Raw genomic sequence first — 27193 nt, forward strand, 5'->3', positions numbered from 1 at the left:
TTGATCATTAAAAGTGCAAAGAATGAAGGTTAAGAAGCAGTTGTTACATAAAGGGGATTCTTTAGTTACAGGAATGTTTGATCCGATTCGCAGCTAAGGATGTGTACCCATTTTAAACGGAAAATCCTTTAGCTTTGGTATGAATTTATCTATCCTTCCAGACAAATTGCTCATATCAAACTCATTTGGATGTTCAGCCATTGAAAACACAGTTAAAGCATGTCCCTTAATTAGAAATCCCATGGAAATGAAAACAATCCTCTCTGGCATCTACTTACTCTGGATGGTAAGTTGGACTTATCATCTGGCACGGCCTCCTTCCTGTTTGCGTGGGTGGATTGAGGCAGACAAGGAATTCTGCTCCTCTTCCAACAGCCCTCGGAGACAAGCAACCTCCCATGCCAAGGTTTCATCTCCCACAAGTGTCTCGCTGCAAATAGGTCTGGGAGACACGATGAGCTTCTCAGATTAGAGGTGGATGGGACAGGCGTCTTCTGCTCAGTAGGGACCAAGGGAAGCTTAGCTCAATGTTTTAATGGATAAATCTATTTTAAATCTGTTTCATTTCACTAGATAGGAGTCTCTTTGATGGGGCTGAATTTATTTTCCAGAAAAATATCTTCAGTCATTTGCTAGTAAAAACAATATAACTCACTTATTACCTTCTGCTCCTGGAAAGATGAGGTAACCCGGCCGTATCCACCGTTCCAACCATTTTACTGCTGTCTTCTATTATTAAATATGTTGTTCAAAGTCTCATGTCCCACCAGCTTGTTATTATATAAAAATTTCAAGCTCATTAAAAATTAAAAGAGGTCTCTAATCCTTACAGTCATGAAGAAAATCTTAAAAGATTAATCCCAAAGGTTAAAAAGCAAAAAGTAGATTTTACCTTTGAGTACCTGCCTACAGTCAACCAATGCATCAATTAACTTTGGGATATATTAAGATCTTTCTAATTTGAAGTCTTTAATTCAAGGTGGAATAACATCTTGAATGAAATGGTCCTGTTAGGCAGTAGGTGGTCTGCAGGGCTTTTGAGCTCGACTCAGGAATCACACAGTGAAATTCTCCAGCTCGTATTCCTCAGATCACAATTGAGAACCACTCCCAGGGACCTCAGACTATTCACTGATGGGAAGAGAACCCAAAATGCTCTGGTTTTGTTCTTGTGGTGACAAATTCATGAGCTTTTGATGTTAAGCACTGGCAATGTTGATGCACTGCATCCAATTTCTTTGAAAACTTGCTTTGTTTATGGTCCCTTTTTATAGGACATTTCTCACTCTATAAGAAACAGATCCTGAGCTCTCATCCAGCATGGCCAGTTCACTTGAGATGAACTACATCAGGATTTTACCTAAAGTAGATCTAACAATTTCTCCTCTCCTTCAGGGAGAGCTTCTGAAGGGGTTACCAGATCAAAGGGCACTTGACCTCATCCCTCAAATTTCCCAGGTTTTGCAAAAGTTACAGACCAGCATCACAAAGCCTTGGTAGGAATTTCCTCTTATCCCACAAAAGGCCCTGAGGAGACTAAAGAAGTGACATAATCCTGTTCTACATGGACTCCACATAAGCAGGTTAAGAGGTGCGAAGAAAAATCATACAGAAGGGAAACTGCCTGTGCCAATCTTTCTCTGGGAAAGCTACTTCTGCTGTGGGACTAGTTCAACAAGTCTGGAGTGGTTCTGTTCCTTTTCCATCACTTTCCCCACCAAGAAGTTCCCCATTTCTTGGCTAAGCTACCCAGGACAGAGGCCGAGGAGAGGAGATTGACTGCTAGAAGCAATAAAAATAAGAGCAGGGTATTAAATAAGGCATTGCTGTAGAGTAATAGGGAGGGTGGAAAGGAATGGGCTCATGCATATTACAGTCCTATAAAAGAAAGAATTCTTAAATTAGTATTAAAGAGGGCTGAGTTACAGCATGAGAAAACTAGTTTAATCACCTATTGTGCAGCTGTAGTTAATTTTGTACAGATTTTACAGACATCCCAGCTATCATACAATGCTCCGTGCAATCACTGTGGGTGACACTCCACTTTTATCACAAGTCCTGTTAATGATGTCATTACTTGGGCAAGTCTTCCATCAACTTCAGTTAGATGTTTCCTTAAGTAGGACCCGAGGTCAGATAACACCTGATGAATATACATGGCAGGAGGACAAATCTGCTTCCTGACTGCACAGAAGAGAAACACATGGTATGTGGGGATACTGAAATACACACACATGCTTTCCACCCGGGCAACCTCAGCAGGATTAGCTCCAATCATCTTGGTAACAAACCTTTAAAGCCCCTCTGGTGAGGGGTGTCTCCATGGGAAAGTCATATAATAGTCTAAAGCTCACTGAAATTCTAGTCCTTGCTTGGGAATGTAAATGACTTTCTACAGATTGGGTTTGAAAATACTTCATTAACAGCTGATTGATCTCACTACATCTAAGTCATGACCGAGTGATCAGAAAGCTGTTTCTGATGGCCACCTGAAAATCTAACAAACAGGGAGCTTGATGGCTAAACAAGCAATTAGCAGTGCCAAACTAGATGATTAGTTATCAATCAGCTCAACTGCTGATGTTCATCAGACACTTTAAAGAGTAGCAGCAAGCTAACTGGAAAATTATCCTTAATCACTTATCAGTTTGCTAAATCATGGAGAGCCAAATGACCTCAACAAGTTGTTCATTAAATCCTAAGAAAGCCCAATCTCTCTTCACGGTGTTTTTAAATCTCCAGGCATCATGTGAAGTGTGTCTTATCCTGACAGGGACATCCCCCGCACATGCAGGAAAGAAAAAGAAAAAGAAGATAAGAGTAATATTTAGTGTAACTTAGTGAAAAGCCAATTTTTCACTTGCCAGACAACTCATACCCTTAGAAATTAAACTACAGACAGCCCACGTGCCCAGGCCACCTGTAGCAGGTTCACCAGCATAGGGAGTTACACAGATCTTCCAGCACTGCAAACACATGCAGATCGTGGAACAACACGGATTCTTTCCATCTCCTGCCTCAAGGGAGAGAAAGGATGAGGATTAGACCTCCTGGGGCTGCAGAGCCCAAAGTCTGGGAAGGGGTTAATCTGGCAGCCCCAGCTTGTCCCCAGGACCTGAAAAGAAAGAAGGAGCACTAAGGAGTGGGGGATGAGAGAATTTGCACCCAGCCAGTGAATCCACACATCTTCTCTTTGCAACCACAGGAATGACTTGCAGGCTGCACACTTAAAAATACCTTAGTTTCTGCTTAGTTTGGGATTGAATATGAAGATTCCTTCCATTACAATGGCTATTGCAACAGACTCCTTGCTTTCTGTCACTGCTGGACTACAACATTGTCACTGAGCTTCATGAAATTAAGGCCATGCAGACCCTGGAACAGGCTGTGCATTGAGGTAACTCCTTTCCTTTCCCTGACTTTAAAGCCTGGTGAAAGCACTTGCACTTGGTGTGTTACTGCACCTGCTGTCCCCAGATTTCAGCACACACTGCCAAAGGAAGGCCAGCCCTGTCCCCAGGGTACTGATGGGAAATTGCAAAAGGAATCACTGATGTCACCATTTCTGATGTGGGAATCTATCGTAAACACACTCCCTTGCAAAACGAAAACTTCTCCAGAAGAAGAAAGGAAATTCTGCTCCTTGGTAAAAAAATGTCAGATGACTTGGGTTACAATAGTTAACTTTCCTTATGGCCATAGAAAAAACAGTTCCTGGCTTGATTGGAATCGTCCATATGCGCTGATACGCGTTAATGTTAAATCACTGCTTGGTTGAGCCTCTCCTGGTGACCTGGAGTAAAAGTGGAAACCATTTCACTTCTTCCTTTGATTTTCATTGCTGTTCTTCTATGAATTGCTTCAAACATAGAGCCAGGCTTTTCCTGACCTTTGAACACATTGCTGTAGCTACTTCTTTCCATTGGTCTCTTAAGTAGTAGGAAGAAACCAGCTAAGATTCAGAAGCATTTGTAGTTGCAATAGTTTTGTATTCTCCAGACCCAGGGCTTCTGGTTCCTGATGTCTTTTGGTTCTGTGACTTTCCATCTGCTGAGTAAGTACATGTCAAAGGACTGGTATTTCTGCCCCTGTGTGTTTGAAGTGCCACGATCCTGACAGTTGTGCAGCAGATGGGTTCAGTGACACAGCAAATGCTGCAACCACTGAGGAAAGTCTGTGCTCCTGGGTGGAAAGTTCTCCTTACCAGGCAAGTGAATGTCAGGTTTTATGTTGTTCTTCCACCTATCCAAGCTGATCCCCTTCAGCCCTTGTGGTGAGGTTCCCAAATAGGTATGAATGATGAACAATCACAAGTCTGTCAACACATATTTCTAATCTGATAAGAAATTTTGAAAATGCCAATCTGTGTAGCTAATTTTTATTCGCTCTTCCAGCTGCTGCTTCCTCCCCTGTTCTCTTCTCATGAATACTCAGCATGTTCTTTATTTAAGGACTACCATGATCACAGCCTCTGAGGTTAGTACCTGCAGACTCCTTTCCTGTTCTTTCAGTCATCAGCCTTCCCATTGACAGAGTAGAAAAGCAGTAAGATAAGGTTTGCTTGGCTTTAGCAATCTTCTAGTCTTTGGGAGTTATCTGGATGTTCCCAGTACAGCCTATCAGAGCTGCAAACACAGAGAGGAAGCAGTTGTACAATTTTATAAGTACAATTTGGACAATGAAACAAAAATACCTAGAGACAACAGTAAAAGCAAGAGCCACGAGATCAGCTTATTGCCCTGTGTTTTTGGGAAGCAGGGAGGCATAAACCTCCTAAATTTTATCCTTGCCATTGTACTGAGGCATTCACATAAACACATATAAGAAGATTAAAGTTAATCATAAAAATTGTTGGTTATCTCCTTAATAGTTAGGCAATTTCCTTAAAAGGAAATAAAGGAAATGCATTTTATTATCTTGACAAGAGTCGGAAATTTTAAAAGAAAGTTAATTTCCATGCATCTCAATGACAACCTAACAGCAGGGGATGGAAGGAACCTCAAATTTGATTAATAAAAGGTTGCAATCACAACTGGCCATTTTGAGGCCAGAACCCAAAACCAAGAAAAGGCAGCGAGAAGCAAAACCCCACCTGAGTTACTACAGGTGCCCTGGCAAGCAGGACCCTGCCCACCTGCATCACCTCCAGGGTCAGGCCACAGGTAGCTGGGAAGCCCACCACATGTGTGTGGTCAGGCTTGGCAATATAACTTTGCACTAAGGCTGTAAAAAAGCTATTGAACAGAACTTTTCAAAGGATGATGTCAGTGGGTGGGGGCACTACCAGGCTCACAATAAGCCAAGTATAACTACAGCTGAAATAAAACATTTGCATATAAACTTTCCCTCCTACAATTTATTAGCAGCACAGAGATAATGGTGTAACGAGTTGGTGAAGAGTTGCCATGAGATCATATTTGACTTAATGTGGGGCTTGTAGGCATTGTTGCACAGAGGAAAGGCTCATTGTGTGTAGTACAGTAAAAACTGCGGTTTAAAACAAAGGGATAAAATAGTTGCCTTAACACAGCAGCAGCATTGTCATTGTAAATCTGCCATGCCACATATTTTATTACATTTTCATAGCAGAAGAGGGAATTTACGATGTGATACTACAAGCTCCGCCAGCCTTCTTCTGTCAGTGGGGTACCTCTCTTAACTCATATCTAAAATATTTGCTGATACTGAAACGTGACTGTGAGACACAAAAACAGTCTTTTACAACTCCAGAGAACATTATATTCATCTAGCTTAGGGCAAAAAGAAGAAAAACAAATCGCTTGAGCATCTGTTTCTGCAGAGAGTGGGCACTTTCTGAGGGAACAAAGAAAGGGAACCACTGCTGAGCTGAGGCTGCTTTTTCGGGTGAAGCAGAAACACAAAGGTATTATTACCACAGACAAAATTGGTGCGAAGGGTGTATGTGAGAGACTCACCTTCATCACTACATTTTGGGGTAATATTCACTCAATGTGGACATTTTTGGGCTTGAATCTCCTGTAGACAAATATCAACAGCAATGGGTCAGGGCATTGCATTCATTCCTCCTGGCTTAAACTAAGTCACAATATGCTCCCTACAATCAAGGATTTCTGGGGGCCAGTTATAGGATATTCTGAATATGCTGGCCTTCATACAATTGTTACTTAACCATGACAGAACCTTGTCCATTCCAAACACAAGCAAAGACTTTTGATACTAAAGGTTCCGTATTGAGAACTCAAAAATAAGAAGAAGGTGCAGGTGACACCGCAAATTTAATTTGATCAAGCATTAGGCAGGTTTCTGTTCACCATAGCAGATAAAGAACTTGGTGTCAAGAAAACCCTTAGGCAAAAAGAACTAATAAAAAGAGCCACAACTTAAGAATAAGACAACAGTAACAAAAATCTAGTAGGTTGGTTTTAAATCAAGAGGGAAATAATAGGAAAAAGAATTTCAAAAGCATTCACAGGGAGGAACATTCCACCAAGGCAAAGTCATCTGCCCTTGCTTTCCCCAAAGCAGCATGATCAAAGCTGATTATGGGATTTCAAGTCCTGATTGTTTCTTTGTATTGCCCAAGCAGAGAAGGAAAATGCTTGATGCTACCAAAAGGACAAAAGGAAGATCCTGAGATATTACAAAGCAGGGAGAAGGATTTAATGTCTTTAAAGACCATCAGTGCCTCCATCCCACCCGTGTGATGACGTGAGACACAGTTCACCAGGGTTAGGATTGGCTGTGCAGTTTGAGGTAATGCACTGATATAACACTAAACAACAACATATGCACGGCATTTGTAATGAGATTGGACTTTTAACCTTCCGAAACAGTGGGAAATAACGGGGCTTTTAAAAATACCAGCTCTGAGGTAAGGAGAGGGTCAGCCCAATACAATTTATAAATATAAAACCAGTTGCATAGCTGAGTTTCACTTTAAAACATAAATTATTTGAAAGACTAAGAGGAAGCCAGAGGAGGAGTGAGAAAAAGAAAGCTGGCAAAGGGGAAAGAACCAGAGACAACAGAAGAAATGAGAGAGGAGAGGAATAGAGCCTCTCACAAACTACCCCAGTACCGTCTCTGGGGCTCCAACTCACACACCAGTTACTGACTGTCCATTGGCCTGAGCAGCAAACTCTGAACACCAAAATCTGAGGGGTGACTCGTCCTCACTGACTGAAATGAAACCAAATGTTTGTTCCTCTGTAAGGCCTGAGCTGCAAACACCACATGCTGACAGCTCCATCTGGATTGATGGACCAGATGAGGCTGGAGCCAGACACTCTGAAGCTTTAACTGCAACTAGAGTGGATCCAAAAGATTGACAGGAACTTAATAAATTTGGTGAACTCGAAGACTATCATAGAATGACAGAATATGCTGAGCTGGAAGGGACCTGCAAGGATTATGGAGCTCAGCTCCTGGGCCTGCACGGGACAACCAAAGATTCCCACCATGTGCCTGAGAGCATGAGAGGTTCAAACAGTGGCAAAGCCAAGAAGGCCTAAAGCAAGGCACTAGTGCTGGACACAAATATTCAAGATTGTCAAATACTGGCAGCATTTTTGGTGGAAATATTGGACCTGACAGGACCCTACTGAACTCACATTTCTGCAATCTCAGCCAATGACACAGCATCTTCTATTCTGGGACATTTCCTTCACACATTATCCAACATTACAGGCCACTCAGTATCATTACTCAGTTCCCTACTGAGTGAACTTCACTGTAGCTACAACTTTGACCTGCCTCAAGAAGAGCAGAAGAGATCAGTGGCTCACCAAAGCAGTCATGGGAATTTGATACATCAAGGAACCTAAGAAATAGAAAACCTGCCTTGAAAATAAGAAACCCCGAGTCTCTTCTCTTGGAAATGGAAGGGAACTTAGGGGAGGCCGATTTCCCCACCCCCGTGGTAACAACCTGGAGCCCACCACATGCCCTAGACGCCAGTCTTGCCACATCAAACATATTTTCATCTTGGTGCCATCTCAGCTGGTGGTGGTTTTACTCAGAAAAACTCAAGTTCTCCAAGACCTATGCACTCATTCTAGGATATATATCCCAAAACTTCTTCCATTAGGATCAGTTCAGGAATCTACTCCACTTCTCTTTCCTGGGCCTGATTTTTAAGAGCACCTTTTTGCTTTCAAATCACAGCACCTGTACCAGCCCTCTGAAAGCCCTCCAGCTCTCCACCAAGAAATTACTCATGGCACTGCCACGGCACTTGGCAAGTGGCACCTCCTGTTCACCAGACTGCTCACAGCACTGGAATTAGCCTGGGACTGTAGTCCCTCATCAAGCAAAATGACTCAAGGAGGATTTGGCAGGAGAGGGAACAGCAAAATCGGACCCGAGTCAAATGCAGCTCTCCAAGAAATTCCTTTTCACTTGCGAGCGACGCGCAGACTGGAGCTGCCTTCCTGTGACTTGCCCCCACCCTCCTGCAAGGCAGCATTAGAAAGGAGCCTGTCACCCAGGGATGTTTTTCAACAATACTTCATGTCCTCTTTTACTGTCTTCTCTTTAAGCCACTTCCAAACTCAGTTCCCTTTGCTCCATACTCAGATCAGACTAATAAGAACACCACCTCAGGGAAAAGACTTGTACACAGACAGACTTCCTCTTCAGAGGATCAAACAGACCAGACTGTTCCTTTTCAAGTTTTATTAATCCTGGTTCATAATTTCCACCACATCATTAGTCATTTCCTATTATTGAATAGCTGGTAGCAGCATCATCGTTCAGTAAATAGCAAGATAACCATGCCACCTGCAATTTCTTGGCTGATACCTACCCACAACCACATCTGGGTGAAAGACGGTGAGGTAAAATTAAAAGTCAAACCCTGTAGACTTTTTTTTGATCTGTGGCTCATTTCTTTTATTCACATCATCTGCTCAGCTGGCTACATAAGCTGCCGCAGACCTTGTTTAAAAACAGCTCCAGAAGATTAACACTAACCAACAGTTTGGAAATGCGGTGATTTTCACTGGAATTCCCCTTCCTGAGGCGCACAGGGTCTTTGGGGAGCTTGCTGGTTATCAGGGTTTATTTTTTGTTTGGTTTCCTAAGCTTTTCTTAGTTTGTCAACAAAACCTTAGCTGATTTTGACAGCAAAAATGGGCAGAGAATTCAAGTGCCTTGAAGCAATCTGTTTTCTATTCAGGTTTTCTTGCCCCTTCCCTAATAAAGCTTATTTTTCTTAATAATATCCTTCTTTCTGCCATCTGGCTCAAGCAACTAATGAGGAGAGAGTAACCTGGTCTTTTCAGTTTAGTAGCAGCTATATACTTAAATTTCTGGAATGTCCTCTTGGACATTCTTCATTTTTCCCATGCTGAAAGGGTCTCCACACACAAGTTCTGAGTTGGGGTTTCCATGTGGATCCCTTTGTTGTGTATCAGGACTGTGTAGCTGTGATGGCCCAGAGGCAGCTGTTAGATGATCAGAAAGGGCTGTTCTCCACCCAGGCAGTAGCACTTCTCCCCTCTCCTTCTTTCCATTAGCTCAGGGTATTTTCCAGCCTGCATTTTCCCCACGTGCTCTGCGGGAGAGCCTCGCAGCAGCTCCACGCCAAGTTCACAGAAGAAAATGAGTCTTTCCACCATCTCCAGGGGCAGGGGATGGAGCTCCCAGTTCCTAGGCCTGTGAAAGGATTTCCTCCCTTTCACTTGTCCCCGTGAACGCAGCCTGGTACGGGAGCACGGCCACTGCAGTGTGACTCCAGCAGCCAGGAATGACTTTGGGTTTATGGCTGGGGTTTCTGCCGCAGCCTTCCTGCATGACCTTAGGCAAGAAATCGCTTGTCCTTAGACTTTCTCAGGGCCTGTTTCAATTCATCCCTGCTGTTGTGAGCACAAATATTGGTCATTAGAGGTCAGCTCAGTCCAGGTGAAAAGAGGTAATTAAATACCTAATGACTAATGCATTTAACAGCCTTTTGGGGAGTACACAGCTGCTTTTATCAGGGTGTGACCTGTCAGGCCAGCAGTGTCAGGCCTGCAGACTCCTTTTCCCATCACTCGGGCACTTTCAGGTGGAGTTTGATAAATCCAGGAGCAGGATTATGTGAATTGGCTGCACAAGGCTGTGATAACACTTACACAGGTGACACCCTCACTGAGTGAGTCTCTCCTGGCACACCTTGGCAATTTGTAGGTCCCTGACTGTGACCTGCTATCACTTGGTGTTTCAGTCTTACCTACAAGAGGCAGCAGGAGCTGGCAATGCCTGTTTGCACTCAGTCGGTCTGCAGCATGGGAGAACTAAATTTCATAGTCCGAGGCCCAGCTCACCAGGCATGCATTACTTTATACATATATATGTTTTTATCTCTGTTATTTTCCAAAAGAAAAACATATCTTGTTAATATACACACATTTGTACAGAATCATGGAATGGTTTGGGTTAGAAAGGACCTTAAAGCCCATCTTGTTCCAACCCCCTCCCATGGATAGGGACACCTTCCACTACCCCAGGTTGCTCCAGGCCCTGTCCAACCTGGCCTTGGACACTTCCAGGGATTCAGGGGCAGCCACAGCTTCTCTGGGCAACCTGTGCCAGGGCCTCACCTCCCCTCACAGGAAGGAATTTCTTACCAATATCTAATCTAAACCCCCTGTCTTTCAGTTTAAAATAATTGCCTCTTGTCCTGTCACTACTATGTATTAGACCTTGCCAGTACAAAAAGTTTCTCTCCCTCATTTTTGGTTTTGGGGTTTTTTTTATATAACATACATATTATATAAAATACACCTATATCATTAAAAAGCCCCTAAAAACTAACTTCCCACAAGTATATTTCAAATCCCCTGCCTGTGTGAACAGTCCATAACCACCTGTTCTATTTTATAGTGTAATACACAAAGCATGGGAATTAGGTTGTGTATGTTCTTATATGCCCATGATACAACCATCTGTCAAACTCTCATAAACTCTATTCTCCCTGACCCATCACCCTAATTCCACACGAATTTTTTGTGGCTCTGTTTCCTCTGTGGTGTAAGCAGATGGAATGCTCTCTTGAGCAGGGAAAGGAGAGGATGACATCACCACAAGTCAAAAAATACTGCATGTACAGAGCACGATATTGAAAAGTACTTTGTGTTTTACATAATTGTTCATGTACACAGGTTGGAGTATTCAGCTCAGAAGCAATCAGATGAAGCTCAGTACCCAGAAACAGAAAAACATAAGGACAATAAAAGCATCTCACCTCATACAAGACCACTGTGGCAGCATGAAAGGCGCAGCTCACTGTCTAAATCCCAGGATCACCTTCTTTTTTTTCCTGCTCCTCCACGTCTCACTCAAACTCCCACACCTTCCTTCAGTTTGGATAGTACATTCCTTCCCCCAGGTTACTCCTCCTCTCAGCTCTGCTGGCTCCTCGCAGCTGGGGAAGCAGAATTAGGGTGAGGTGGCCTCAGCTCACCTTCACCTCATCTAACTCAGATGTCATCACAGACTCCTCACTGTCACACAGACAAGAGACTCACCTCCCTACTCCCTTCCCAGTGAACATGAGCTGATCCTCCTTCCTTCCAGGGTTGAAAAGCCCTAATTAGTGTTCCTGAAGACCTCAGACTATAACAGCATAAAAGGCTTGTCTTCTTAATAGTAGTAATGAAATCCTGGATTCACTAACTTGATAATAATTGCTATATGGGTATAATGAATGGCTTTTGCCACTTGAAAATGAATTTTCATTAATTGGGGCTTTTGTTCTCTCAGCCACCAAGTTATTTGTTTGCCCTCATGGTTAAATTCCTGCCGTAATGATGAGGGAAGCATATAATGGGGAATGATGGGCATCTTTACAAACAAAAGTGGTCACATGAGACATAAATCAGAGAAATGGGATCTGGTACAGTAACATCTCAAAATCTCAGCTAAGACAGGCAAAAGCCTGTTGATCTTGATATTCTGTACAGATGACACAGTCTTTATTTTCAGATCCTGTAATCCTAAGAGTTGGCTGAAAGGAGAAATGATTTCCATTCACATGTAACAAATGCAAAATGAGGGCAGTGAGCAACTGATCAAAATCAAGGACTCTGAAGGAGGACTGGAAACTGAGCCAGGTTTCCTGACACCCACATCAGGGTTTGAACTACAAGACTCCCCCTTATTTTCTTCCAATCCCCAAGGCAACCTCTGCCTTTGTTAGGATCCCAGTCACAAAGCTGCTGTGTAACTCCTCTGTTACACTGAGCACTGCTGAACTCCAGTGCACAGCACCAGGATCCAAGGGTTTGGCTCCTACAGTGGTCATCCAGCCCTTTGCAGGATCAAACCCTGACATCCCCAGCCCCACAGCTCAGCATGTCATGTTCCCTTGAAGATATGAAAAACATGTCTTAATTCCAGGAGAGATCAGCTCTGTAAAATGAACAGCGGGAAGGGAAAGGTTTATAATGGAACGTAATTATTTAGCAGTGCATTGAAGAGCTGCCTGGCATGGCCCGTCCTCGCAGACAGCACTTCCTCCTCTAATAGCTGTCCTGATAGCTGGAGCTGTCCTGGCTTTTATCAGCTGGGCAGCCTCGCACTCTGCTCGGACCCAAATGATCAAGTGGCCTTCACAGCTGCCACCACTTCCTATTAAAAGACTACAAGGGGCCTGTGAGATTAAGGAAGGATAAAAACAAGTACTTGTCATTTGGGAAGCAACATCGCTGGTTATCTAAAGCAACGTAATTATATCACGAGCTTTATCTGTGAGTGGCTTTTTCCTTCCAGGAGGTAGGGAATAGAAAAACTTTTCACTTCATAATGAATCCTATTGAAACTCCATTTTGCCCTTGGCAAAAGGCCATTATCCAGCAGAAACATGTAATCATCCTAAAAATGCATAATGGCATGGAAAACGGACAAGTAGTTTCTTGAAATATTGTTTGTAAAAGGCCTAATTTATAATGGGGATTGTTTGTGTTAGGGCCTTTTGGCATGTATGGTTAACAAGAACTTGCTGTTCTGCTGCCAGTTCGTTTAATCAAGAGGGCCTTGTGTCGGCCCCGGCGATATGGCCGAGGAAACAATGGGAGCTTTTTCCCTGAAACTGCCCCATCGTGACAGAGAGAGCGCCCTGCTATTTAATCTGGAGTTGTTGTTCCTCTTGATAGACACCACTGCTGTCAATGCACCCCATCCAAACATACACACTGTCAGATCCATTGCACTGCTGTGCCCAGCGAAAAAAAATATTAGGAATGATCTGGCAGTGCCACTAATTGAGGGCAATCATGGAACTGTGGCCTCTTTGTACCGACGCGATTGTAGGAACAGCGCCTTCCCTCCGGAAATGTAGCAGCTCACACACAACCAGGAATGGAACCTTCTGGTCTGGCACTCGTCTGTGCTCAAAGTTGGATTGTGTGCAGGATTGTGTGTGTTTCCCCAAAAGGAAACAAGAAAGGCTGTGGTCAGTACTCCTCACCCCTTTGGGGTGTTGGACTACACTTTGATCACATTTTGTATCTACAAAAAGGGGGTAGAAATGTCCCCATTTTATCTGGCTGTGTTTTTGTCACACATATTAACAAATATGTAGATGCACCAGGCATCCTGGTCTGTGGTGCACAGAAAGGTCTCTCTGATGTGTGACCTCTGCAGATGCACAAGACGTGTTTGTAACCCCGCCAAGCATCTCTTTTCTGTTAGGAGAAGCTTGTGTTCAAGTTCTGCAAACTTTTTATGGCAGATCCAGCACTTGACACTGGGACATGGGAGCCTTATTCTGTGCAGAACTAAAGCAATACACAGCAGGCTGAAATGTTCCTGCCCCAAGCTTCGTGTGTAGTTGTTCACACTAAAAGCAAACTCCACAAGTTAGAGGAATCTGAACATCTGTTGTGTACCAGGGGCTCCAAGAGAGCTGGAGAGGGACTTGGGACAGGGGCCTAGAGTGACAGGACGAGGGGGAATGCCTTCCCACTACCAGAGGGCAGGGTTAGATGGGATATTGGGAAGGAATCCTTCCCTGTGAGGGTGGAGAAGCCCTGGCACAGGGTGCCCAGAGAAGCTGTGGCTGGCCCATCCCTGCAAGTGTCCAAAGCCAGGTTGGACGGGGCTTGGAGCAACCTGGGATAGTGGAAGGTGTCCCTGCCCATGGCAGGATGTTGGAATAAGCTGGACTTCAAGGTCCCTTCCAACCCAAACCATTCTGGGATTCCACATTAAATTATCCATGAGCCATGTGGTGGGGGTGGATGGCTGCTCCTGCCATGACGTGGTGCTCCTGGGCTCAGAGCAGGGTGCATCCCAGCACTGGGTGACACAAGGCCACCCACCCAGTGAAGAAATGCTGAAGATTCAGGCTGCTGCCGCGAGGAATTCCCTTGGAGGCAGGGCAGCACCACAGCCTTGCTCCTGTCTGCTGCTCAGCACTTCTGGTCAGAGCAACACACAGATCCAGGGGCTGCCTGGGTGTGGGAATCAGGGTACAGATCCAGGGGCTGCCTGGGTGTGGGAATCAGGGTACAGATCCAGGGGGCATCACTACAGTGAGGGAAAGATGTGCTGGGGACGAAGCGACGAAGTTGTTTGACAGCACAGTGCAATCAGATACGGCCTGCACAGGAGTGCCAAGGAGCACAGTGTGGAGAAAAAAGGAGGAATCATGGATTTCAAGATTCATAGTGCCAAGATCTAGACTTGAAAAGTTGCATCTTGTCACACAAACCAGCTGTTTGCTGTATACATGGCAGCTGTGCCCCAAGGTCTTGGGCACAGATGAGATCTGTTGTGCCTGGCACTGCACATACATTTATTTTAAGACAGTCCTTGCTAGTGAGAGCTTAGAATAGACACAGAATGGTATTTTTAACAAAAGCACAATAATTGCCACAACTAAAATGAAAACAAAGCTATAATTTGGGCAGCTTGACAGTGTGTGAAGGCCTTGTGTAAAGAAATGTAACTCAAAAGATTTTTCACTTTTGAGGCATTCTGCTGAATCCATGGATATCTCCCTAACATATAGAAAAAAAAAGAACCCTTCTTTATTTGCTCCAAAGCTGTGTTTGTACAGCAACTGCTGAAGAAAGACCTTCTTCCTTCCATAACCAAATAAAATGATCCCTTTGGTTATTTATAGTCCTCACAGCCCAAAGACATCACTTGGCTCCCTACCACAAGCCCAGCCATGTGTTACTATATTAAAAAATGCGAAAATGTAATTATGGGGTACTCAAGCCAGTGTCTGCAGACAAAACCTGCCAGGAGGAAGAGACAGGAAACGTGTGCCCTTCGGAGCTGCACTCAGCTTTTCCGCCTCAGGACTCCACCAGGGCTCACAGAGGAGGATTGGGGGCTGGCTCCACAGCACAGCAAAGTCACATCTGCCTTTCAGCAGAAACCAGCCTGCTGTAAACTGCAAGTGCAATCCTGACCAAAAAAAAAAAATCGAATTCCCTCCCTGCCAATTCCAAGAGCCGCATCATTTACGCTTGGTCACACTGCGAGCCACCCTGTCTGCCCACAGAGGGGAAGAGGGAGTAGGGTAGGATGCAGCAGGACTTACCTCCCCTGCACAAGCCTCTTGCATCTGTCTGGGAGCTTGGCCCTCTGCAGCGAAGCCATTTCTTACATGTTCAAATGAAGAGCAGAGCACAGAGACCAAGTTATTACCCCCTCACACTCTCTTCCAGGTAAAGGGCTGGTGCTCCTGGGACAAAACACTGATCTTGATATCTTTTCTCAGCTCTTGTGCATCTTCCCAGTTCATAAGTCTCTTCTGTCCACCTGCTCATTACTGTCCCTTTGCTGGCAGCTCCTACCCACAGCAGGACAGCAGAAAGAAAACCTGTCACACTCCGTGATTTAATCCAGCTGGCCCCACAGGGCTGCAAGCTCCGAAGGCTCTGCTCTTCTCCTGAGCTGGGCACCATACCCAGGCACAAATCCTGGCCAGGGTGACTGTTCACAAGGATTGACAGCTTTAGGACCTGGAGATCCTCATTCTCCTGTCACCTATTTAAGCATCTCCACATGACGGTGGAGGGGGAGCAGCTGGGAGATGCTCTGGAGAAGGTAAAGCTCCCACCTGATGTGCCCAGTAAGCCTGTCCACGGGTGGGCACCTTTGACTTTAATAAGTGACTCCAGGTTCACACTGGTCTGGATGAAATCAGAGTGGAGTTAAGCTGAGACAAATCCAGGCACGGCACCACTTTCTCCGAGACCCCAGGACACCCACACAAGTAGCTAGTGAGGAGTGAAGGAATGAAGAAAGAAAAAGCGCTTTTCCTCAGGGCACATGAGCTCTGACAGGAAACTTTAGAGAAACTTTGGGGGAGGGATAAGTCATTTGGATGATGAATTGCCCACTGGCCTTCCACAGTAATTTCCAATCAAATTGTCTTTAGGAGGCTTCCCTCAGTGCAGGGCACAAAATCGTCTTCTAAATACACAGGGTCTCAGGGTGAAGAATCCGGGTGTATAACCTCAGAGTGTGTGTATATATATATATATATGTATAACCTGTGTTAAAAAAGAGCTCACAGCCAGCTGTTCACCTGCTCCTTCCTTCCAGCGTCAGTCTCTTGTTTTTAGCTAAACCAAAGCCCCTCAGTTTCTCCCTCATTAATGAGCATTCACTGACAAAAGGGTGTTTACTTGCCGTCAGAGAGAAATGCAAGAGATAAGAGCAGTTCTCCCCACCCAGCACTGCCAAGGCAGCCAGAGAAGGGCTGGGAAGGCAAAGTTTTGCCCATTTTCAGAGGAAAACAACCCAGCTTTCCATATTGTCCAGCCAAAGCCAAGCACTCCTCTGCAATGCTCACTTTTTAAACCTCCTGCCAGGCTCATTCGCTTTGGGGGTTTGCAATAATCTGCAAGTTTCAACAATTTTGCACAGTCTGATTCTGTGATTAATAAGATTAAAATCTTGCCAGTGGAAGATGAAGCACCAGGATGTTCCCGTACCCTCACACCACTCATATCCAAGCTGCTGCCTTGTCCATTCACGCTGATTGCTTTAGGCTCTCTCAGACCCTGCTACCCTTCCCCGTATCCCGCCTGATAGTGCCTCGTTTCTGCAGCATTTCCCCCAAATTCCCTGCTCTGGCCAGAGCCGGTGGGACCTCTCCAGCGCAGTATCGGCAGTGCCACCTTCTGGCCTGCGACACGAATCCCAGCCACCAGCCAGGTCCTGCTGCAGACAGGCTGGACAACCCGCCCGGCCCCTCTGCGGGTACAGCTCGCATGGCCACGTGCCAAATCCCACTGGAAGGTGATCCCCAAGGAACACCAACTGCGCTGTTCCAGTTCGCCAGATGGAAGAGCTGGGAGCACTCGGGTCCTTACGGTGTGCCCAGCACAAGCAGTGTGACATCAGTAACTTCTCCCTGCAGCATAACCAAGTGGCACCCTTCCCTCCAGCTCCACGCGGACCAGCCTGGGAATCCTCACACTGTTTTCCTCCACAGGAAGATGTGTAAATAAAGGAGTAATTGCTGACTGCCTGCACTATTTTCATAGACTCTCGGAATGGTTTGGGTTGGAAGGGACCTTGACGACCACCCAGTTCCAACCCCCTGCCATGGGCAGGGACACTTTCCACTAGCCCAGGTTGCTCCAAGCCCCATCTAACCTGGCCTTGGACACTTCCAGGGATGGGCCAGCCACAGCTTCTCTGGGCAACCTGTGCCAGGGCCTCCCCACCCTGAAAGGGAATAATTTTTTTCTAATACCTCATCTAAATCTCTCCTCTTCTACTTTAAAGCCATTCCCTCTTGTTCTATCACTACATGTCCATATGAAAATCACTCTCTATCTCCTTTATATTTTTTTGTCCTGGTGTCCCAGGATCTAGAAATAGGCTGTTTCTCTTACTCCAAGTATCTGTTTGCAAACTAGGCTCCGATATCAGTTCCCTGTGTCCTGAAAGGAGCAACCACTCTGCAAATAGCAGCAACTCTACATTCATTTTCAATGCTTACAGCTCTCGCCTGGCTGGCAGATGCTCCACAGCTACTTTAGACCTTCTGCCCACTGACAGGTGCATTTCCATCCAGAAGAACCTCAGATCCATACCCTGAAGCGCAGCAGCATCAGCCACAGGAGGGTGAAAACCTATTTTCAGGACTGTGTCTGTGAAGTTTTTCTCTGGACTTCAGTATTTATTCTCTACATTATTTACAGCCATACTAAAAAATGAAGTGCTTCGTGGAGCTTCTCTGTGGGTTTTGGCCACATGGAACAAATGGGATTTCCTGATGTTTGTATCACACTGGCAGCATTTCAGCAATTCCAGTGCACCTCTCTAAAGGAGAACTTAATGCTCATTTATTACAGGCCCCATTACACCCCTGGCAGTGGCTAAAGGGGCCTTGATTTTGGCAGAAATGTCGTTTACGCCCACCTTATGTCCTTTTTACAGCATCCTAGTGTAAAAGAGGGACAGTGTATTGCACAGCTCCAGCTTGCATCCTGGAAGCCAGAAGTTTTCCACTCACCCTGGCTTTGGTGAACTGGGAAGACAATTCCAAGGAAGAGCCGAGCCTCCTCTAATACTTATTTTCCCCCTCTCGCATCTATCAAACCCTTTATAAAGCTGTATTAGAAAAACAGGGAAAAACAATAGAGCAAAAGCAGAACTTGTGCTGGCAATGATGGAGTTCACTCTCTGTGGTGGGGATATGTAGCTACAGCAGGAAGAGGCCTGGGGGATTGCAGCCCACCGGGACATGGTGCTGGGAATCCCTGGCTGGAAAAGTCCTGTTCAAAGATGATGCACTTCTCTGTCTTCTGGAATGACATCATGGCATCTGCAAAACCCCTGTTTGTGATTCAGACCCAAAGGGTATCCCCAAAGGGGTAACATTCCTTCTGGTGCTGTTGCATGGAGGCCACGAAACTACCATGTGACTTTGGGAATTTTATCCCTGCCCTCTAAACCAGACAGGAATCCTTCCTTCCTCTCCGTTTCCTTCTTCAGCCTAGGAGTTCTCCAAGGCAAGGGTTGCCTCCTATATACATGGACCATGGCTGGCACAGTGGACTCTGATCTTCATAGAATCACTGAATCACAGAATATCCTGAGGTGGAAGGGACCCACTGAGTCCAGCTCCTGGCCCTGCACAGGACACCCCAACAGTCCCACCCTGGGCATCCCTGAAAGCATTGTCCAAACCTTCCTGGAGCTCTGGCGGCCTCGGGGCTGTGCCCATTGCCTGGGGAGCCTGGGCAGTGCCCAACCACCCTCTGGGGGAAGAACCTTCTCCTAATATCTAATATTTCTAATATCTTAGCTGGCTACTGCTGTAGCACATGATAATATTTGGATGAGGAGAGTTTACACATGTGGGAAGTCCCTTCTGGAAGAAGCCTCCCGACTTAGCCTGGGAACCGCAACTGAGAGATGCTATCATAAAAAAACACAGCCTTTATCTCCCAGTGGGAAATCTTCCAACTTCCATTTGTTCTTAAACCTATCCACCCTTTTGTAAAACACATATATTAAAAAAATTAAGAACTTCCCAACTGAAGTCACATTTCTAAATATGATTTTAAAATTCATGTACAGTTTTGGTGGTAAATGGGCAGAATTCCAATCAAGCTATCACCACTGCAATTAAAGTGATTTTTCCATCTGAATATATCTCTGACATGGAAAGAAATTACACTATCACTGTATAAAGCTGTTTTGATAGATCAGTTCCCTCAATGAGCATATTTTATACTCATCAAAACTATTTATACATCCTCACATAACAGAGCTATTCTAGGAATTTCAAATCTGAATAATAATATTAGTCATTCTTGAAAGAACAAACACATGCAGTATCCTCAATAATGCAATGTACAAATCCCTAGGAAGAACCCAGTTCCTTTTTTCTGCCTGCTCTTGTGCAAATTCCCGCATGCCTGCATGGATCACGCATTCAAAGATTCCGCAAAACCCAACTGAAGAGCAAGAGAAAGCAGTTCCAGGCTATTTTTAAACGTGTACAACATGCACCAAATCCCAACTCCTTAACATACGCTCCTGAGAGCTTTTGTAAAATCCAGCTTAAGGGAATTAGGCACTCGGATCTAATTGAATTTCAGTGCGATATGGACACCTAAGTCCTTGAAGCTCCTTTGGAAACTCCTGTCTTATCCAATACAGGGTTCATTTTCCAGCTGAGAAATACCTTAGTAATGGTACTCTTAACACTCAACAGCCATATGACCTATTTTACTAATGTGTTTGGGAAGGAGGTTAATTAACAGTGGATAGCCATATCCTTAAGCTTAATTTTTCCAACAACCCTGCTCATAAAAGGAAAAACTGAGTACATATTAAAGGTTAATTAACAGTGGATAGCCATATCCTTAAGCTTAATTTTTCCAACAACCCTGCTCATAAAAGGAAAAACTGAGTACATATTAAAGGAAGCAAGCAATTAAGTCACACAAATAGTGAGCTCATTGAACTGCAGCTGACTTCTATCATGTCAAAGAACAACTAAACACAGAAGCAATGAAAAGATTGTTGCCACAACCGCCACTGAGAAGTGCCTGGCAATAAAGATGAATAACTTCTTACTTGAAGATTACTGATTAAAGCTCTTAGGAACCAAAAGGTTAGACATAGGCATATCTGGAGCAAAATATTTTAATGCATGTTTGGCAGATTCTGTAACATATTTACAGTGGATTCAAAGCAAAGATTTATACAACTCCAGTAAACTCAGCATTAAGCAGCCTTTAAAATCACAGCAGTTCCAAACATCACAAGTACAGGCGTAACTGGTTCATTTTGATGCCTTAGAGAAGGAGCTACCCCTGCTGTTTCCTACGGACAGAGGTGGGAAATGGAGTATTCACAGGCCTGAGCACACTGTGGGAGGGAACTGGGCCTAGGGAACGAATCACAGAATCCAGAATGGATAAGGTTGGAAGGGACCACTGGAGGTCACTGAATCCAACCTCCCTGCTCAAGCAATGTCCCCTCGTGCATGGACAGGTTTGTGTCCAGGTGGGTTTGGAATATCTCTAGGGGAGAAGACCCCAAAACATCTCTGGGCCTGTTCCAGCACTCAGTCATCTCAATGGTCTACAGAAAACATCAGGCCAGCACTGGATGGACCTTTTCCACCAAGCTCCATGGCAGAACTTATTGTCATCCCTAAAATGTAGCTCTTAACAGAGGAAAATTCTTCTCCACAATAGATACAAACACCTATAAATACAGTTAACCCCATTTCTCACTTACCTATACCAACAACATCAGCAAGTTGGGAGCAAAATTCCCGAGCACTGTTTCAGAGACTTTCTTTCCCCCCATTTCATGCTGTGCTTTCCTGGAGTGTTTTCCCAGAAAGAAACCGTGGTTACTTGAAAAGGAATTTTGGTTTTCATGGTTTTAATGCTGATATTCCCTGATGGAAATGCTTAGCTGAGTGTTTCTGTTTCACCTGGTCCACCAAGGCCACAATAGCCAAAATCCAGTGCCCCACAACATCCACTGGGATAGTTGCTCCATTAGTTCAGCAGCAAACGTCCCATCTTGGTAATTTCTAAATGAAAAAATGCAGATCAGCCAGTTCAGGAGAGAGTATTACTTAAAAAGAGTGTATCTGTGTCCCAGAGAAGCTCTTCTAGGACATGTCCACAAGACAGAAGCTGTGCAGCATGGAGATGTTCCTCCTCCACAACACAACTTGCAGCAATGCTTTTTGGATTTCCAGCCCATTAAAGTTTTCACACGGAAGCGCAGGCCATGTACTAGCAAATCTGAACTTAATGACAATAACTATGCTTTTCCCAGTGACATCCCATGGAATTCTATAGAGGCAAACTGTGGCAATCTCCTTTTCCTGCATCCTGAGACTCCCTGCACCACAGCCTGAAAACCACTGAGCCAAACAGATGTGTACAGACAAGAGAGAGACCTCAAACAAAACTGTCAGGCTCCAATGGTGGAATGAGGGCAATGAACTATGCAGAAATGCAGGGAAAAGAACTGGAAAGGCAGTTTGGCCGGGAACTGACAGCGAGAACGTTCAGGCAGAAGACTCAGGAAAATTTTATTCAGATAAGTTCTGGTTGTTTGCCGTCTGCGACTAAATATGAGGCACCTGCAAATGCAATAGAGCAAAAATCTACAAAGCAGAAAAGCTGCTTCATCCAGAGCCCAGGGACGACTGGCTTTGTCTAGCAAAGACATTTCATTTTAGATTGAGAATCTATGTGCAGTTCCCTGAAAAAATGACCCTAAATATGATCATTACACTCTTAATTCTCACTGTAAAATAGTTCTGTGCATTAATGACATGAATTTTGAGTTCACATTTTTGAACACTGGATCCAAAAACCAGACAGAAATCTGTGGCCTCAAACAACAATTAGCCCATTGGCTTTTAAGTGCTTGACCTTTATTTGTCTCATACACACCTCCACCTCGAAATCAACTAGCATCTTCTCCTGACTTAGGGAGATTTTGGTGCAAATACCTTCTTATTCCCAACCACTGAATGCTGATGGAAGCAAGACCTGCTATTACAGCTCTTTTTAATCTGACTTGGAAACAAGTAACTTGGAAAAAGACCTCCATTTCCACCTACTTTCTCCTCTGACTTGTGTCTTTTGGCCCTTGAAATTTTTCTGAATCCACTTCCCCTGCAGTGAATCACATGAGGAAGTAAAAATCTTAATTGTAACACGAAAGTTAAACAGCAAGACATGACTTCATTGGAGTGGAGATAAAAGGGCAAGGGATTGCTGGATGAGGTGAAAATCCTCATCTTAATTCATGGGACTTCTTGGGACCGATGGAGTACAAGCACATGAGAGTAGAGTGAAGTGGGGTTTTTTAAATGTTTCTATTTTAGTGCCTTTCCCTATCCCCTTCAGCTGCAACCCTGAGCTTTGGGAACAGACTCACAGCAAGTCACTAACACAAAGCACAGAAATGACACGTCATGTTGATCCAGAACAGGCAAGACTTGCAAACCCAAAGTGCTCACTTACCTGTAGGAAGGTAACAACAAGCATTTAACTGGCCAGGGAGTGTCTCATTAGCATGAAGGTGATAGTGAGCCTTGGCAACATGAAAGAGAGGCAAGATAAAAGGACAGTAGTGGGAAATACAGGAACTCTAATTACAGCAGCAGCAGGAAAAAGAAACCCAAGTGCTTTGCAGTGACTGTGTAACTCACGGATGAGCACGTGTTCTGTGTTCCATCTCTGTCCAATGCCAACAGAGGATTAGAGTCCTGGACTGCCTACCTTGGCTCAAACTATAGGTTTTCCTGTCTCTAATTTCAGAAATACCCAATATTGGCCAACATCTTAGAAAAAGCACAGCCCCTGATTGTCCCTTCTAGCCCTATGATCTATGAATCCTCCCTACATTTATGGGGAGGAAGCAGTTTTTCAGCAGTTGTCTTTTTCTGATAAGACTAATTTGCAGTCTCCCCTCACCAAATACATTAAATTGTTTTCTAAAAAATTCATCTTCGCATTTAGCCATTCACATTCACTGGCCAGTGAGAATTTTGTGCAAAACAAATACAGACATAAGGCATTTCCTACCTATGGATGTTTGAAAGGGCAAATAGCTGTGGCATTTTGAACAGCGTTTGTATTTTCTCTCTCATAAATGGTTTGGCCTAAAAATTTCAAATATTCCTTATATTTGTGGGGGCTTTTAAGTATATTTAAGGTCATTTTAAATTCTATTCCTATTTGTTGAAATATTAAAGTGCATTTTCTATGCAACACGTGGCTTTGTTCTTGCCAGACAACAGGAGCAAACTGATTGCCTGGATTATACCCACTGTGACAAGAAGAGCTGGGAGGAAACAAAAGGCATTCCTACACATTACATGCACAGGGATATGTCCAGTTCTTCTGGTAAAATTAATGACGTCTCAGACTTAAGGATATTTTTCATTTTGTGTGTCATAAGGGCATGAATCACCACTTTTGTGCAGATTTAAAAAAAAAGTCAGACTGATAGAGAAGGCAGGAAAGCCAGTAAGAGTAAATGAAACATACTTCTAAAGAAGGTTTTCATGCTCCTTAAATTAAGGCTTTCAAGTCTGCTTCTGTAGGCTCAGCTTTTCATATCTTCCTAGTTTGACAATGTTGTAAAATCTCCTTAGAACAGACAAAAACTCAAGAGAGAACCATAAAAATTGACATTAAAAGAAATTAAAGGAAATCCACCACATACTACCTTGACCAATTATGTTGACATAAGAGGAGGAGATCCTGCATGAGGATGGAAGCTCTGCAAAGTCAGGCAAGGGCAGATCTCAGCCACTTTCAATTTAGCAACAGGTTATTGATTGTGCTGAACTTGCAGCTAAAGCTTCCAGCCAAGGATTAGGGGTTTAGGGCTAAGGTGAAAACCATTTTGTCCATCACAACACCACAGCAACTCACTGAAAGAAAGAAAGGTGAAGAGAGGTGCCTTAGGTGTTCAGTATGGAGCTGATGACAAAGCCTGTCCAAAGGCCACAGGAGTGGCCGTGCTACTCTTGTGGTTGTTCCTTAGGAGGTTTTAATCAATGGCATCTGCAGAAGTAACACAAGTAAATGAAAGTTATTTTACTGCTGAAAAGACAGATTTCATGCTGGGATAACATGGCATGACTGAGCTCCCAGCAGACAAAGCTTCTATAAGGATAGGAAGGAATTTTGCAGAGCCAGATCTTCTGCTGCCATTGTGCTTAAAATAAAACTTCACTTTAAAGATCTGGATTTCTGCTGGAGATCTAAACTTGTTCTTGTTGTTTTCCATATAACAATCCTCCTACCATGGAAAAGAAAAGAGTGAACCAATGCAGCTTCACCTGTGGGAAGAAAATCACACCCTCCTGAAAGCTGGGTCTTTCACACTGGAAAACTCAGTGGAAAAGTTCTCCTTACGGAGCAAGCCCATTCTCCAGCTAATTCCGGTAGAATCTGTAACAACAGACGCATTTTTTTTTTTTAAATTGAATTTAAACTATTTTAAATAATCATCCACCACCTCAGCACTCCTGGCAAACAAAGGCCATCAATGCTACCTTCCTTGCCAACTCACTCTTGGAGACAGATGAGTGAAGAGAGACTTCATGTGCTGGTGCTTCTCACCTCCAGGGAAACAGCATAGAAAGAATCTGCTTGTCACACTAGGAATTGAGGAGGGGGTGGGTAAGAGTCAAATTCATGTCATTACTGCATAGAAACTCTTTTTGGTATAGGCATTACTCCTGGGCTCATTACGAGGAACTATGAACTCAGTTTGACCACTGTGTTGGCGGGAGTTTCTGCAGGAGTGGGGGGAATTGAAGGGGAAAAAGGATATTAAATATACAGGATTATGATAATAAACAATAAGGTTATTTTAATGCTATTCTAGCATGTTTTTTCAAGCAATTTTAAAATTCATATGAAAAATACATGCACATAAGGAATTTAAGGTTAGATTTCTTCCTTCCCCACCCCCCGCCTGCAGCTACTCTGTTTCTCCTGGCTTGCCCTGTTTGCCGAGCCACGTAAGTTGTGAGCAGTTTATCTTCAGAGCTGTTTTGCTGGTTTGTTTGTGTTTAGCTGGAGTTCTGATCCTTTCTGGTTAGCGTCTTTCACTGGTAATTACAGGCAGTGTACCGTGAAAAGGTTAGTTTGGTCAGTGGAGCAGAGGGCTGGGCGGGGGGGAGAGGGTTAGGAGAGTTTATCAAATGATCAGAGATGCCTTGTTGGCGCTCATCCTTTGTAAACAATAAGAAATGTCAGCGTGGCTGGTTGCTGTCACTGCTGACAGTATAAAGAGCAGAGAGTGTAGCATTCTTTTGGAATGCTGGTTTACTGGGAGAGGAAACAAGGCTATGGGATGAAGGCACTTGGTGGATATCCGAGTACCTTGGGAAAAGAGAGGAGTTTGGGCTTCTCACTCAGCAACCTAATGAAAACTAGACAAATAGTCCTGCATTTAATATATAGTTTCCACCGATTCATGCTTCTTTTGTTGGGAACAATTCCAGTCTGTATTGGAAAGAGACAGTTAAATATAAAGAAATCATTTCACATTGACAAGCAAGTTTCAGATTAAGAAGCCAGAGGAAGTTTATGAAAGAAAAGAGAGCTGCATTCGGATAGGTATATTTCCATTCCCTGACCTCACATTCCTTCAACTTTGCAACAAAAAGGGGGGAAAAAAAATCTGATTCCTGAACAAATAGTGAAATGGTAATCGGGAAAACCAAATAAGCATCTGTGTTATGAAATGCTGGGATACAAACAGCCACAAGTAAACCAGAAGCTTTGAACGGTCTGTGAAAGAACTGCAGCAGAAATAGGAGCAACATGAAACAATTTACAAACACAAAGCTATACCTGCAGGCAAACATTTATCTAAAGGAACAGAATGTTCTGCTATTTAGACTCTCTAAGGAGAATGTGTCCTGTAAAAACACAGATACTTTTCCAAGATTTAACTAGATCAGTAAACCCAACCCACCGCATTATGCAGCATTTCTAATATGTGGCCGATGTTCCTAAACTAAAATAAAACCCAGTGTAAAATAAAGGCAGATTTCCTCCAAGAAAACAAATCACACGTGTTGAATTGTGATAAACAACATACTGTCAAAACAGTGTTATTTAAAACAACTGACAGCACTCCATATTCACTTCTGCCTTGACTCACAAAGTACTGAATGGATTTTGAGAGTTATCAGTCTATCAGTCACCCTGGGAGATTTATTGCACTCGAGTCAAATAAAACTCACAGAGCTGTTTAACTCTTGATCTTCTAGACTCCACAGAAGGAAAAGGAGAGTGAAATTAGTCTGGGAAAACAGGTAGGCTCTCTGAAGCAGAACTTCAGCCGGTGTTAACTGACACAACTCTGCACTCCGCACCTAAATCCATAGAGATAGTCCACATCCATCCCTGGTCCATAGAGATGGCACTGCCACATGCACATGCCTGTAAAACCACATGATAAATAAATTCACACACCCAAAACATAGACATTTAGAGACACAGAGGTGGCAGAATTTCAAAATTTAGTGGTTTTTCACTCCAGACTTGGGATACTTGGTGCCAGAGAGACCTTCCTCTGGCAATCACAGCCCTGGCAGGTACCCTAAACTGGGCATCAACATTGCCTTGTTTCATGTTTGCCATGTTCCACTGTGTTTCACATTTTTCACTGTGAAAATTATGTTTGGTAGCTGTAAGGGACTCTGGAACAAAGCCCCAGTAACCTGGAATTTCCCTCT

General features: G+C 44.0%; 1 long non-coding RNA gene across 1 annotated transcript in view; it reads right to left on the minus strand.

Moving 5' to 3' along the window:
• Positions 1 to 284: 284 nt before the first annotated feature.
• The window catches only part of LOC125327729, a 50058-nt gene continuing 23149 nt past the window's right edge, over positions 285 to 27193 (minus strand). The window contains exons 2-3 of the long non-coding RNA XR_007204352.1: positions 5937 to 5997; positions 285 to 4625 (exon numbers count right to left, since the gene is read on the minus strand). This is a non-coding gene — a long non-coding RNA (uncharacterized LOC125327729). The remainder of the gene's footprint in view (positions 4626 to 5936; positions 5998 to 27193) is intronic.

The sequence above is a fragment of the Corvus hawaiiensis genome, chromosome 6 (genome assembly GCF_020740725.1).
Source record: "Corvus hawaiiensis isolate bCorHaw1 chromosome 6, bCorHaw1.pri.cur, whole genome shotgun sequence".
Taxonomy (NCBI): domain Eukaryota; kingdom Metazoa; phylum Chordata; class Aves; order Passeriformes; family Corvidae; genus Corvus; species Corvus hawaiiensis.